Below are 13921 nucleotides of genomic sequence, written 5' to 3'. Positions count from 1 at the left end.
CGACCATTGGGAGCTGCAGGGGGGTGGGGGGGGGGGGAGGAAGCTGTGCCTGCAGATGGTCAACGTCAGCAAAATGTCTCACATCCCGCCAGCGGACTACCCTGATGGGCCGTGTGCCGAAGGTTGCCAACACCTGCCCAAGGCTAATTAAGGCATGTTTCCCTGTAGACTAGGAAAAGTTACTACAGGTTAACTGGAGCACCTGTAATTAATTAAGGCCCTGTCAGGAACCTAATTAAAAAAAACCTACTTCAGGCAGACAGGGTGGAGTGAGGAAGGAGAAAGGACTGGAGTTTGGAGGTGTGTTGCTGAAAACTGAAAGACCAGAGAATTCCAGCAGAGCATGGAGATTCTCTTCCCCAGGGTCAAGCACTGAGGGTAACCCTAAACAAGGGGGAAGAGGGTAAGAAACCTGCAGAGATTGAGAGGGGCTGGGGCTCAGAGTGTGGAGAAAACCAGACCCCTTCCCTGCTTCCTTCCTCTACCACCTTCCCGGGCGCACCAAGAGCAGGGGGCAAGGAGTGTCATTCTAGCCCCCCACTAAGAAAAGTGGGGGACCCACCATACCAACTTCGGCCATTTTGTCACACTACATAGGTTGATATAGATACATTAAAATATGCTAATTCATTATCTGAAGGTTAGAAAAGAGGCAGTTAATTAATACCATTTTCTACTACAAGTATTTGAGTGTAAATGCCAATGTATTATTTCAATGGACGGCCAATTCCAATTTTGCTGAGAGAGAGAGAGACGTGTGTGTGTGTGTGTGTGTGTATGCATGAGTGTGTGCACATGTGTATACTTTTGGAAACCAGTATGGTTAACCAGTTCAGGAGCTTCTTAAGGCATATCATTCTTTTACTGCTACCTGTAACAATAACCACCATTTCCTAAAAGGGGTTAGCACCACACTACAAAAGGGGTAGAAAACTACTGAGTGGAATCCTCACTCCACTGAAGACAGTGGGAGACTTGCCATTGACTTCAGTGGAGTCAGGATTTCACCCATCATCTATAAAGAATATATACTACAGTACAAGCTGTTCAGAGTGGATTTCTATGCTTTCTGCCTATGAACAAATCTATAAGTCACACTGATATCAATTTCCCCATCTCTTCTGTAAAGCCATAGGATACATTGCACATGCCTTTATTATTACAGTGGAAAAGAGGATTTTCCTTTAAACATGTGAACCCTCAATTGAAACGCAAATTAGATAACACTTCTCTCTAAATTTCAGTAAGTGATTTTTTTAAAAAGATTGATTTGAATAATTAAATAAATCCAGACAGATGAGATTGTTAGAGGGGGGAATAAAGATTGTTTTAAATTTCCTTGATCAGAGAGGCACAGTTATGCTATAAAAGAGGGCTCATAAAATTGATTACTCTGTTTATTAGGTCTGCAAGGAGACTAGATAAAAAGGAAATTAATTTGAATTTGTGCATGCACCAGTTGAGCTGAGCTTACTTCAATTGATTGAAGTAGACTGTAAATACAATTGATGTTTACAGAGCTTTGGCACATTTGCTAATTTACTCTGTATGCAATATAGTAACCACAACAAAACTTTAACCACACTAATATTTAAGGATAGAAAGAAAAAATGAAAGGAGGAACTGTTTTATTACAATGGATACATTATTTGCATTCCATTCTTATGTTGTTTTTCATTAGATAACAGATATAGCACCTCAATCCTCTGCCTTTTAATCAGATATAAAGAAAATATAAGATTCTCGCATGGGGTAGAGGAAGTATTTCTCTTTCCAGAAGTTAGGTCTGAATGCAATGTCAGTCTTGTGATGGGAGTCAGCTTGTCTTCACCTAGCGAGTCCAAACCACAACCTACCACTAGCTATCCCAGCTTTCTTAGTGCTACCCTGTACTATTCCACTTGGACAAGTCAGTGTAATCACTTTTATGAAGGAAACGACTTAGACTAAGATACTTCATTACGAAGTTCAGTGAATTTGGACAGCTAAATGTACAATTTCACCTGCAGATAGCAAGTAGCTTGTTAAATGTAAAATTTTTTTTTAAAGTGGCATATTTTTACAAGAACAGCTGGACGCTTGGATTGTAAAGATCCAGAAGCATATTTTGGGTATATAAGTGCAGGAGAGGAATTCAAAAAGTAGTAGGTTTGTTCAGAGATAAAAATCCAATTCTGGTGTTATCATTTATCAGCTTGTATTCAATAACTGATATCTTCAACTATCCTGTGAGGATTTTCATCTGACTTTTGATTTATGGTCTTTACCTTACCTCCAATGCAACTGAAAAGAAACCAAATATTATTATTAATTATTATTATTATCATCATCATCTACAATGCCAATTAGTTGTATTAGTGAGACTTAAGATTAGGGACCAAATTCATGGTCCATTTTGGTCAATTTCACAGTCAGAGGATCTTTTAAATTGTAAATTTCATGATTGCAGATATTTAAATCTGAAATGATGTTGTAACTGTAGGAGACCTGGCCCAAAAAGGAGTTTTAGGGGGTAATTGAAAGGTTATTGCAGGGGGCAAGTCAGAGAGCAGCGAGTGCCGGCTGGGATCCCAGCTTTGAAGGCAGTCCTGCCACCAGCAGCAGCACAGAAGGAAGGATGGCATGGTATGATATTGCCACCCTTACTTCTGTATTGCTGTCTTCACACCTGGGATCTCAGCCAGCAGCCTCCACTATCCAGTTATGAAGGCAGCAGCACAGAAGTATGGGTAGTAACACCTCAAACCCCCTACAACCACCTTGTGACTACCCTCAGGTCCCTCAGTTTGAGAAATGCTGGTTTCCCCCATGAAATCTGTATAGTAGAGGGTAGAAGTACACTAAAGACCAGATTTTGCAGTCCATGACGCATTCTTCACGACGTGAATTTGGTAAGGCCCTACTTGAGATACAATAATCTATATGAATGTGTGATCTATCTGTATAGGTATTGTACATTCATTCGCACACTCACACAGAGTATGTACACATACTAGGACTGTGTAACAGTATGACTAGCATCATGTTCTTCCATGAAAATAGGCAGCTGAGAAAGCCCAAGATACATATAATCCCACAAGCATGCATTCATAGGAAAGTGTGTTCCTGTAACCAGAGGTGAAAGTAAGCCGGTCCAGTCTGGTATGCCGGACCGGCTTCCCCAGGTGACGATTTAGAGGCCCTAGGGCTCCCAGCAGTGGCTGGAGCCCCGGGCCCTTAAAATTGCTGCCAGAGCCCCCAGGTAACAGAGGTGGCTGGGAGCCCCGGGCTCCGTTGACGATTTAAAGGGCCTGGGGCTCCGCTGCGGAAGTGAAGAAGCCAGACCAGTCCTAATTGTAAACTAAAAAAGACTTTTAAAATGTCAAAAGGAAAATCTCATTTCAACTGTGGTCTTAAAAAACCTTTGATCAAAATGTTTATTTTGCCATTGTCAAACTGTCAGTGCTTGTTTTCAATTCCCATCCCAACCCCTATTTAAAAGATAAACATCGCAATGCACTTACATGACATTTTCCTTTTCTAGCTTACATTTAGGAAAGGAAACATTTAACTAAGGCTATGTCTACATGGCCCCACAGTTCAGAATAAGGGGCATGAAATGAATGTGTACTCATGTGCTGTGCTGTTGTTCCTCCCACTCCCATCCCACCCCCGGTGATCACTGTGAGCAAACTAAAAGATACCTAGTTCATGTTAATGCCATCCTCTTAAACAGGACTAAGTTAATGTAAACTAGGCATCTTTTTGTTTGTGCTCACAAAATCCACATGGGGGAGTTACAGTGCAGCACTTTGTAGTCCTAATTGCAGGGCCGTGTAGTCAGGTCCCACGACATCCATGGAACACTGTATGGGGTCCACACTAGCAGATCTTGATTCAAGATCAGGGCCTAATAGAGAATAAAAGGAGCTTTCTTGATTTTTTTATCTGAAAAATATATTATTTCAGCCATCTTCTGGGAGCCTAACATCTCCCTGCAGAAACCTCAAAGAGGTCATTTATTTTTAAACCGAACTGGATTAGAAGTTCAGTGTGTGTCTGTATCGGGGGGTTGGGGAAATTGGCTTTAAGATCTGCAATTTGGGGGTATATTTATTTAGCTGAATTATAGTAACTGCAGTTTTATATCCTAACACAGGGTTTCTCAAACTTCATTAACCAACGCACCCCCCCCCCCCAAAACAACCAAAATTACTACATGACCCCGGGAAGGGGGACTGAAGCCCGAGCCTCATCACCCTGGGTGGGGGCAGCGGGCGGGATGGCGGGGGGAAGAGAGATGGCAAAGCCAAAGTCCAAGCCCCGCTGTCCTGGGGGGCACCAAAGCTTGAGGGCTTCAGCCCTGGGCAGTAGGGCTCAGACTGGCTTCAGCCCTGAGCCCCAGCAAGACTAACGCCAGCCTTGGAGACCCCATTAAAATGGGGTTGTGACCCACTTTGGGGTCCTGACCCACAGTTTGGGAACTGCTGTCGAAATGTGTCCAGTTTTGAGCCCCACACTACAAGGATGTGGAAAAATTGGAAAGAGTTCAGTGGAGGGCAACAAAAATGATTAGGGGGCTGGAGCACATGACTTATGAGGAGAGGCTGAGGGAACTGGGATTGTTTAGTCTGCAGAAGAGAGGAATGAGGAGGGATTTGATAGCTGCTTTCAACTACATGAAAGGGGGTGACAAAGAGGACGGAACTAGACTGTTTTCAGTGGTGGCAGATAACAGAACAAGGAGTAACGGTCTCAAGTTGTAGTGGGGGAGGTTTAAGTTGGATATTAGGAAAAACTTTTTCAGTAGGAGAGTGAAGCACTGGAATGAGTTACCTAGGGAGGTGGAGGAATCTCCTTCCTTAGAGGTTTTTAAGGTCAGGCTTGAGAAAGCCCCAGCTGGGATGATTTAGTTGGGGATTGGTCCTGCTTTGAGTACGGGTTGGACTAGATGACCTCCTGAGGTCCCTTCCAACCCTGATATTCTATGATTCTATGACATCAGGATGATGATCAATATAAAGCAAAAACACAGTGAACAAAACTTTGAAAAGCAATCATTCAGTTCTTGTTCTGAACAATTAAACGGGATCAAATTAGGGCTAAGTAGGAACCTAGGCACACCCAACAGGATACTCTACAGTCCCTTACTCCCACACTGTGGCCACACACCTCCTTTGGGCAGTAGCAGGTTTCAGAGTTCGGATACATGGTGCAATTCACACCTCTTGGAGCTACTGATGCACACTGTCTGCAGATTGAGGCAGGCATTAGTTACACAAGGTTCCTGTTTTCAAGATTTTTTGTGTATCAACAGGAAGTTCTACACTGAACACTAATCCCAGGCTCTGAATTGGGATTGAGCCCCACCCCTTTCCCAGACGCACGCAAATCAATTTGACTTGGGTCAGCAAGCACTCAGAACACAGGTTCTAGGTCCTGCCACAGATTGTGGGTAAGAACCCGAGTCCTGCTGTGACTCAGGTCCAAGCCCTATCATTTTGCAGTAGGGAGGCATCCAAAGTCAGAAAGTCTGTGTAGTGCAGTATAGACGTGTTAGCACACCTGTGAGACCTGGGTCCAGCAATGCAGCGTGGATGCTCAAACAGGCTTGGAAAACACCAAGTCCACAGACTTGGGTCCCACAGATCCAGGTTGAGTGTGAAGTATAGACATATCCTAAGAGGGCTAACAAGCAATTTTTTTTGTAAATGAAAAATTTATTCTGTGACTCCAGTATTGGGATCTTAGGCACAGGCCTACAGTACCCTATGCCTTAATTTCTTAAATGCAGAGTCAGATCATCATTTTATTAACTCTACCCTAGAGGTCAATTTATGGATTTGTTTTGCCCCCTTGCTCTCTTTTCATCAAATTTCACAACTCGCAAATGATCGGTATGTTGAACTCTGACTCCTGATGAACCCCGCAAATCAAATAGAGTGTAGAGAACAGTATTGCTAAGTCACAGTGTTCAAAATCATGAGCCATGCCCCAAACAATCATGAGCTTCATTTTAAACATCATGAACTTTTAAAAATAATACACTTTGGGCTCTTTATATTTTCAAGTTTTTCTCAGCAACTCACTTTTAATTTTTTAATTAAAGCTGGAGAGATTGGTAATAACCTGATTCCAGTAGCTAGGGCTTTAGGAAAAACACCATAAATCACAGGACTCATGATAAACATTCTGTAAGTTGTTAACAATAGGAATAGTAGGGTTTCTTTTTCTTTTCTTTTTTTCTCTTTCATCTCTTCAGTGCAATTCACAGGAATAAAAAAAATGTTTCTCTAATGGAGATGTTCAAATTCTAACTAACTATATTTTTGCCAGAGGTAGCTGGGTGCTAAAAGAACATGTTGATCCATTAATACTTCATGAATAAACAGCATTCATTAAGTTATGATTCACGGGATTGCATGAGAAATATTAATGATTATATGGAGTGCCACAGCAGATATTCCTGAAATATTTGAAAATTATGGAAGTTTAAACAGTGTTTACTTTTAATGTTTTAATGGGTTTTTTCCTTCAAAAGTTCCATGCATAACGAATAATGAATACTGAGTAGCCAAAGTGCATAGTTCATGAACTGTCCCATAGGCTTTAAATTATTTGTTGAATCTTGCTGACAAATACATTTTCAGAAATCAAAATCAGTTTATGAATAGTTCATTAACTAAAAAGGGACTACATTCATAATGAATATCATTACAAATGGGTAGTTTGACCATTTCTATTTCATCATGTATATCTAGACATGAATGACCAGAGTGCTAAATCAAGTTGTCTCTGATTTTGGAAGCTTCCCCATCTGCCAATGCGATAGCACTATTAATTTTCCAAATAAATAAAACAAACAAGCCAACCACAAACCCTTTGTTTAAAAAAATTGAGAATCCTGAGTAGTAGCAGTGCACTAACGTATCACATAACTTACAGAACTCAAGCATTTAAAAACAAGACAATAGTTAATTGCATGGTAACTCTTACACTGCTTATAGAACATAAATCACATTTTTACTCAAGTACAAGACATGTACATTCCATTAGAACAAACAACCTTAAGTCTGACCCTCAATGAAATATTTTCTTCATTAATCTCAAAACAAAGAGAAAAGCCATCTGAAAACGTACCAAAATATTTATATAACTATGATTCACATATATAGGTGACCTTAACGTAAATCCATGCATGAACATAATTTTATCATAAATTAATAATGTTAGATGTTTTGCTATTAAATGTCATATGCAACATTGTAACAGTATTCAAGAAACATCATTTCTAAGCAATTAACAACAAATATAGTATCAACTGACATAAGCATAAAATCTTTATTACTTACTATCTCTAAAAAGAACCTAGATATCAATCAAAATAATACATTAAAATTAAATAACAATCTAGACAGGTAACAATTTTTGAGTACTGTTTGACGTGCTAAGAATTACGCACATCATCTTTTTTTTGTTACACCACCTCCCCCAAGTCCCATTCCAACCTACTTGTTTGGCTCATCCATCTGTTATGTCTACACTTTTAGACTTCAAGCCCTTTGGAGCAGATACTCTCATTTGCTATATATTTATACAGCACTTAGTAAAATGTGGTTTCAACCTGAGGGAGCCTGTTGGCACTACTGCCATATCTATGATAAATATTGACCAAGATTTTTCAAAAATGACAAGTTATTTGGGGGACTTCAATTTTCAGAGCCCAACCTGAGACACTAGGAGTGGTTTGATGCTCAGCACTTGAAAATCAGGCCCCTTTTAAGATGTCTCAAGTTGGACACCTAAAATCACTAATCACTTTTTAAAATCTTCGCTAATGTGTCTGCCTGTTACACTGGTAGTGTAAAATTTATTCTCTCCCCATCACAGATCAGACACCTACATAACTGGAAATAGAACTCTTACCCTACAGCTCCATCAGGGCCAGGATCATGAAATCCAGACTGGGAACCAGCCTCTGATACGGTTAGACATTTGTGGTGCAAGGAACCTTTTTTTAACGGATAGCTGGATCAAATCTAGTAACAGGGCTCTCTTGGCCATACAAGAACTACGAGGCTGACATTTGTCATAAATTTATAGATTCCAAGACCAGAGGGGACCACTGTGATCATCTAGTCCAACCTCCTGTACAACACAAGCCATAGCACTTCCCCAAAATAATGCCTAGAGTATAGCTTTTAGAAACAACATCCAATCATGATTTTAAAATGGTCAGTGATGGAGAATCCACCACAAGCCTTGGTAAATTTTTCCAAGGATTAATTGCTCTCACTGTTCATAATTTCTAGTCTGAATTTGTCTAGCTTTAACTTGTAGGCACTGAATTATATTACACCTTTCTCTGCTAGATTGAAGTGCCCATTATTAAATATTTGTTCCCCATATAGATACTTATACATTGTAATCAAGCCGTCCCTTGAACCTTGTCTTTTTTTGGCTCAAATCTTTATCACTATGTTATGCACAGGATGATTTAGGGCAGGGATCGGCAACCTTTGGCATGCGGCTCGCCACGATAAGCCCCCTGGCGGGCTGGGCCCGGCCAGTTTGTTTACCTGCTGCATTCGCAGGTTCAGCTGATCGTGGCTGCCAGTGGCCACGGTTCACCGCTCCAGACCAACGGGGGCGGCGGGAAACCGCAACCAGCACATCCCTCGGCCCACGCCGCTTCCCGTAGACCCCATTGGCCTGGAGTGGCGAACCGCAGCCAGTGGGAGCCACGATCAGCTGAACCTGCGGACGTGACAGGTAAACAAACTGGTCTGGCCCGCCAGGGTGCTAACTCTGGTGAGCTGCGTGCCAAAGGTTGCCGATCCCTGATTTAGGGAAACAATCAGCACTGGCCTTTAAACAATATAATTAAGGAGATGTACACCTGACTGACTGGAGCATAACATGGGAAGATGAAGAACTCTGCAATGGAGCGTCTATCCTCACTACTGCATGGGAGAGGCTCTCCAGAGGCAGAGAAAGGAGCTCATACAGTGAGCGGGTTAAACTCCAAGACATGAGCTCAGTAACACTCACCAATGAGATTTTTCCCTGTCCCTTGAAACTGTCTGCTTGACTCAGACAGAAGCCTGTGGCTTCTGATTTCCCTCTTACTGGTTCAGGTAAGCCACTGGCATGGAATTTTCTGACCAAACTTGCACTGATTCACTTGTTAAAACCCACTGGAATGCAAAAAGCGCTTTTTATAGATTTTGGCTCAAGAAAATTACATGAAGCCTTACTAGAACTGCTTTTTCTTGAGCCATTCTATCATTCAATTGTACAGACTCATTTGCCTTTAAGATAGGTCAATCCAGATTGGGCAGACAGATTCCGTTTAGCAGATTAGAGTCTTGGTGCTACCAGAAAATGGAAAAGTTCAGAGGAAAATATCAATGCAAGTTATGCTCTTGGCTAGTTCCGGTTAGTAAAAGAACAGCCACACATTTCAAGAAGAGAAAAGCCCAAGTGATGTTCTCATTTCCTTCCAATCCCACAACTGAGAGAAGGCAGAAAATGCTAGAGGTAAAATGTTGGCTATTTGACTGGCGTGAAGCTGAAAATTTTGGTTTTATGAAAAATTGGGCCACACTCCACTAGAAGTAGGGACTGTATGAACAGGACAGCCTGCATCCCACAGGTGAGGGGGCGGAGGGTACTAATCTTCTGGGTTGTAGACTAGCTAGAGCAGCCAGGAGGGCATTTAACTAACAACAAAAGGAAAGCTTTTAAAGGAGGCAGATTCAGTACAACTCAAACACAGCTTACGGTGAACAAACTGAACTGGCGTGGCAAAGAATGTGATGAGAACCAATTGAAAATTTTCATAGATACTAATTCTAGCTAATGCTGGGAAAAAACCAAGAAGAACTTAAACTTCTCATTAATGAGAAGAAATTTGATATAATTCACATTACAGAAACCTGGCGGGATGATTCACATGATTGGCATGTTAAGGTCACGGTGTAGTAGGTTACACTCCCTGGGGGCCCTAGGTGACAGGGTGGGTACCACTCTTCCCTCGGAGTTTGGAGAACAGTCCTCTTGTGCTACACTCAGAGCATTCACTCCCTTGTGGGGGAGATAAGAGGGGCAGGAATTAGTTCAGAGGAAAAGGTCAGGATGCTCCCAGAGCCCATAAGAGGCAGAATCAAGGCTCTTCAGAAAGCCAAAGAGAAAAGAAAAGAATCGGTCCCACTCTTTCCTCAGAGAACTTGGGCCTCCAAGATTCTTTGGAGGTTTCCCCAGAGAACAATTCTCGCTTCCAGAGGCTCAGAGAGCTCTAAGGTACAAACCAGTCCTTCAGTGCCACCCCTAAACTGAGCAAGGATTCTCTCTTTTAAAGCCCCGCCCCCTCCAGGCTTGACAGACCTGCGGGTGTGCCAGATGGGCTGACTGTGCTTTAACTCCATCTTGACTGAAGTGAGGATAATTTATTTAGGAAGGACAGGGGGGGTAAGAGGTAGCGGGTAGCATTTTACATTGAAGACTTCATTAACTGTTGTAGAGTTATCAATAACTCAGAACCACAGGATCTTGAACACAAATGGATTAATGTCCTAACAAAGTCCCAGAAAGGGCATGGGTGGGGGGTCTGTTGCAGACCACCAACTCAAACCAGAGAACAGAATCAGTTACTCCATAAGCACCTGTCTGTAATGTGTGAAAAAAATAATTGTGTATTGGGTGACTTCATTTGGGGAAACGTGTTGGAGGTTTCATACAACCAGTTAAAAAAACCAAAACATTATTGGTTTCTAAACTTTATAGATGACAATTTTCTAATACAGAAGTTATTGCACGCAACATGAGGTAGCTCTATTTTGGACCTCATTATAATGGATAAAGATTAATTAATTCACTGGTCTAGAAGTTTGTGGTTGCCTAGGGACCAGTGATCGTGACCTGATCACATTCACTATGGGCACACATTGGATAATAAATACACTTGGGCTAATTTCCCAAAGATGAGAGAGAGTATGAGTTAAATTCACCGGGAAGAAAAATCTAGACAGAAAAATGTGAATGCAAATTGGGTTCTTTAAAAAGTGTTTATAAGATGGCCAATAAGCAATGATTCCAAAATCTCAAGAAAGAGAACAACTTTGGCTAAAACCCATTCTGGTTCATGGGATCGAAGGCAGCAATTAGAAAAATAACACACAACCAGAAAAAGGGGGAAATAGATATAACTCGTATAAATGATAAGTTATGAAGTACAGAAAATTGATGTGGGAAACTAAGGACATCAGGAAAAAAAATCCATGACTGGCAGGGCTAAGGACAATAAGGAATTAAGGAATTTAAGTATATTATATATATGTATAAAAGTATGGATAAAAGAAAGCATAGCAAAGATCAATATGTCCATTGCTAAATACACATGGTAAAACTGTTAATGATGCCAGAGGCGGATTAAAGTTTCCTGGGACCCTGGGCCAGAGCACTTCCTGTTTTGCCCCTTCTGCTTGGGGCCCCGCGCACAGCTGCACCCCTTTCTGCCCCTTCCCCAGGTCCGCGCCTATTCCACCCAGGGTCTTGGCTGGGGGACCACTGCAGGGGGGCTTCCCCCATCCCATAGCTTCTGCCAAGGTCGGGCCGGGGCTGCTGGGGGGAAGGGATTCTCCGTCCTGCGGTTTCTGCCAGAGATGTAATCAGGCCAGGGGCAGTGGGAGGTGGCTTCCCCCATTCCACGGCTTCTTCCAGGAATGGGTTCAGGGGTCACTGAGGGAGAAGGGGTTCCTCCACCCCGCACACCTGTCACTGTTGCGGGACTCTGGGCTTCCACCTCAGGTGGCAGATTTTTTTTTCCCATGGACCCCTCAGTTGGCCAGGGACCCTGGGCCTGGGCCCCATGGGCCCAGTGGCTAATCCGCCACTGATGATGCAGAAAACACATAAATATTTTTGTTCTGAATTTGAAAGGAAGCAGAATGATGTACTTGTATCACATGAGGATGATCAAACTTTCCTGTCCATTAGTAATTAAGGAGGACATTAGACAACATCTAATAGGGATAAACGTATTTATATCAGCAGGCTTGGATAGCTTGTATCCAAGAGTTCTAAAAGCGTTGGCAGACCTCTAGCCCACTGATGTTAATTTTTTTAGTAAAGCTTGGAATATCAGGAAGACTGCAAAAGACTGGAAGACTGTTAATGTTGTGCCAATAGTTAAAAAGGGAATGCCCCAGCTAACTATAGGCTGGTGAGGCTGACAACAATCTCAGACAAAATAGTGGAAAAAGCCGATATGAGATTCAACTGATAAAAGAATTAAAGGATAGGAATATAATTAGGGCCTGTCAACACTGTTCTATGGAAAATAAGTCTTGTCAAACAAATCTGATTTAATTATTTGATCAGATTACAAGTTTGGTTGATACAGGTAACTGTGTGATTATAATATACCTAGACTTTTGTAAAGCATTTGGCTTAGTACAGTGTGACATCCTGATTAGAAATTCCTTAGAAACTTAATTTTTTAATGAAACAAGTTCCAGCAAATATTTTTTATTTTTAATTGAAAATCGGCATTTTTGTCTTTTGTCTCTCTGCATCCCTTCCTCCTTTTTTTCCCAAAGGAAAAAAGGGAGATAGAAAGGGGAAGAAAAAAAAAATCTGTGGACAATGGTGAAAGAAGAAAGAACAATCTGCAAAGAAAGGGGTATGGAAGGAAACTTTAGAAAGTTTATAAAACAGCCATCATTACAATATTCCCCAGAAGCTAGAGATGATGAGGCAGTTAACACCGCTGTTGAAAAGGAGCCAGCTGGCCCCTAATATGGAGTGGCCTGAGAGCTAGGCAGAATTCTCTGAATATATGAATTGCTACACCTACATATGATAGCCAATCCTTCGTTTCTGTAACAATGATGGGCCAACATATTTGGGATGAGGATTAGGTCTGTATATAAAAGGTCCTGATCTTCCCCTGTACTGAAGTTACGTAGGTCTTTTTCCCAAACATATCTTTAAGGCCTTGATCTACATGTCCTTCCATAGGAGTCCACCAATATAGAGAAAGAATCAAAATTTAATCAAGAATTCTGCACCAGATCATTGACGACGTGCCCTGCAGGCTCTCGTTGGCATAATCCCCAACCCTACAGACAGATAGATGTATGATGTCTTGGAAAGTATTGTACAAACATTTTGATACCATACCCAGCAAAATGGAAATTCTCCAGCACCCATTAAGACAGATTTCATGAAGAGAGAAAAATAATTTTGCAAATAATTTTGTAAGGACTCTAGTCTAATGTAAAACAGATAGTTCTAAATAAATATAAGAAAATTAATACACTCTCTTCAACAGAGGATGTCTGAGAGTAGATTCCTTCTCTTGTAAAGAATTTTCTGGAGCAGCTAGCTAACACAGAATCCACTTTATCAGTGATAGCTTGCTTCTTTGCTCTTTTTCCTGACAATTTTTATAATTTGGTGAAGTTTATATAAAGGATTTTCAGAAATGACTGATAATATTTATGGACCTTTTATCAAATGAGACTGAGGGACCTGGGACTATCTTAGCCTTGAATTATAGTGCAGTGGAGACTTAACAACAGAACTCTTTCTACAAATGCTATGCTCCAGTTGTGACCAGGACTTAGGCCAGCAGAGAAAAATCTGAAAGTGGGGAGAATTGGAGAACAGCATTCTCAAGGTAAGTCCATGTTTGGAATTACTTTGGTTTACCTGGTCGTGAGACCTTTGAGCTGCTGAATGCTGCTCCTCGCAGGCTGCTGTCGAGAGTCTGGGGGTTTGAGTTACCATTGAGATCACGACATCCGACAGTTGATAAGTCTGGAATGAGAGGCAGAGAGACCCAGTCAGACCGGGTTACATGGCCTCAAAAGAGGAGCACTTGTCAGTTTTTCCTCTTGGCCTTCTCCAGTTTATCAACCATTTTTAATATCCTTTGAGA

At 41.6% G+C, this 13921-nt stretch overlaps 1 protein-coding gene across 6 annotated transcripts in view; it reads right to left on the bottom strand.

Moving 5' to 3' along the window:
- TBL1X (transducin beta like 1 X-linked) overlaps window positions 1-13921 on the bottom strand; it is a 274926-nt gene that overhangs the window by 97494 nt on the left and 163511 nt on the right. For 4 of the 6 annotated variants that reach the window (XM_030572409.1, XM_030572427.1, XM_030572393.1 and 1 more), the window contains one exon: window positions 13693-13800. The exons of the other annotated variants lie outside the window; for them this stretch is intronic. The gene's annotated coding sequence lies outside the window, so the exon portion shown is untranslated. The remainder of the gene's footprint in view (window positions 1-13692; window positions 13801-13921) is intronic. 6 annotated transcript variants of the gene reach the window in all.

The sequence above is a fragment of the Gopherus evgoodei genome, chromosome 1 (assembly GCF_007399415.2).
Source record: "Gopherus evgoodei ecotype Sinaloan lineage chromosome 1, rGopEvg1_v1.p, whole genome shotgun sequence".
Lineage (NCBI taxonomy): Eukaryota > Metazoa > Chordata > Testudines > Testudinidae > Gopherus > Gopherus evgoodei.
The sequence above is the reverse complement of the archived record's forward strand: the minus strand, read 5'-3'. Positions and strand labels throughout refer to the sequence as shown.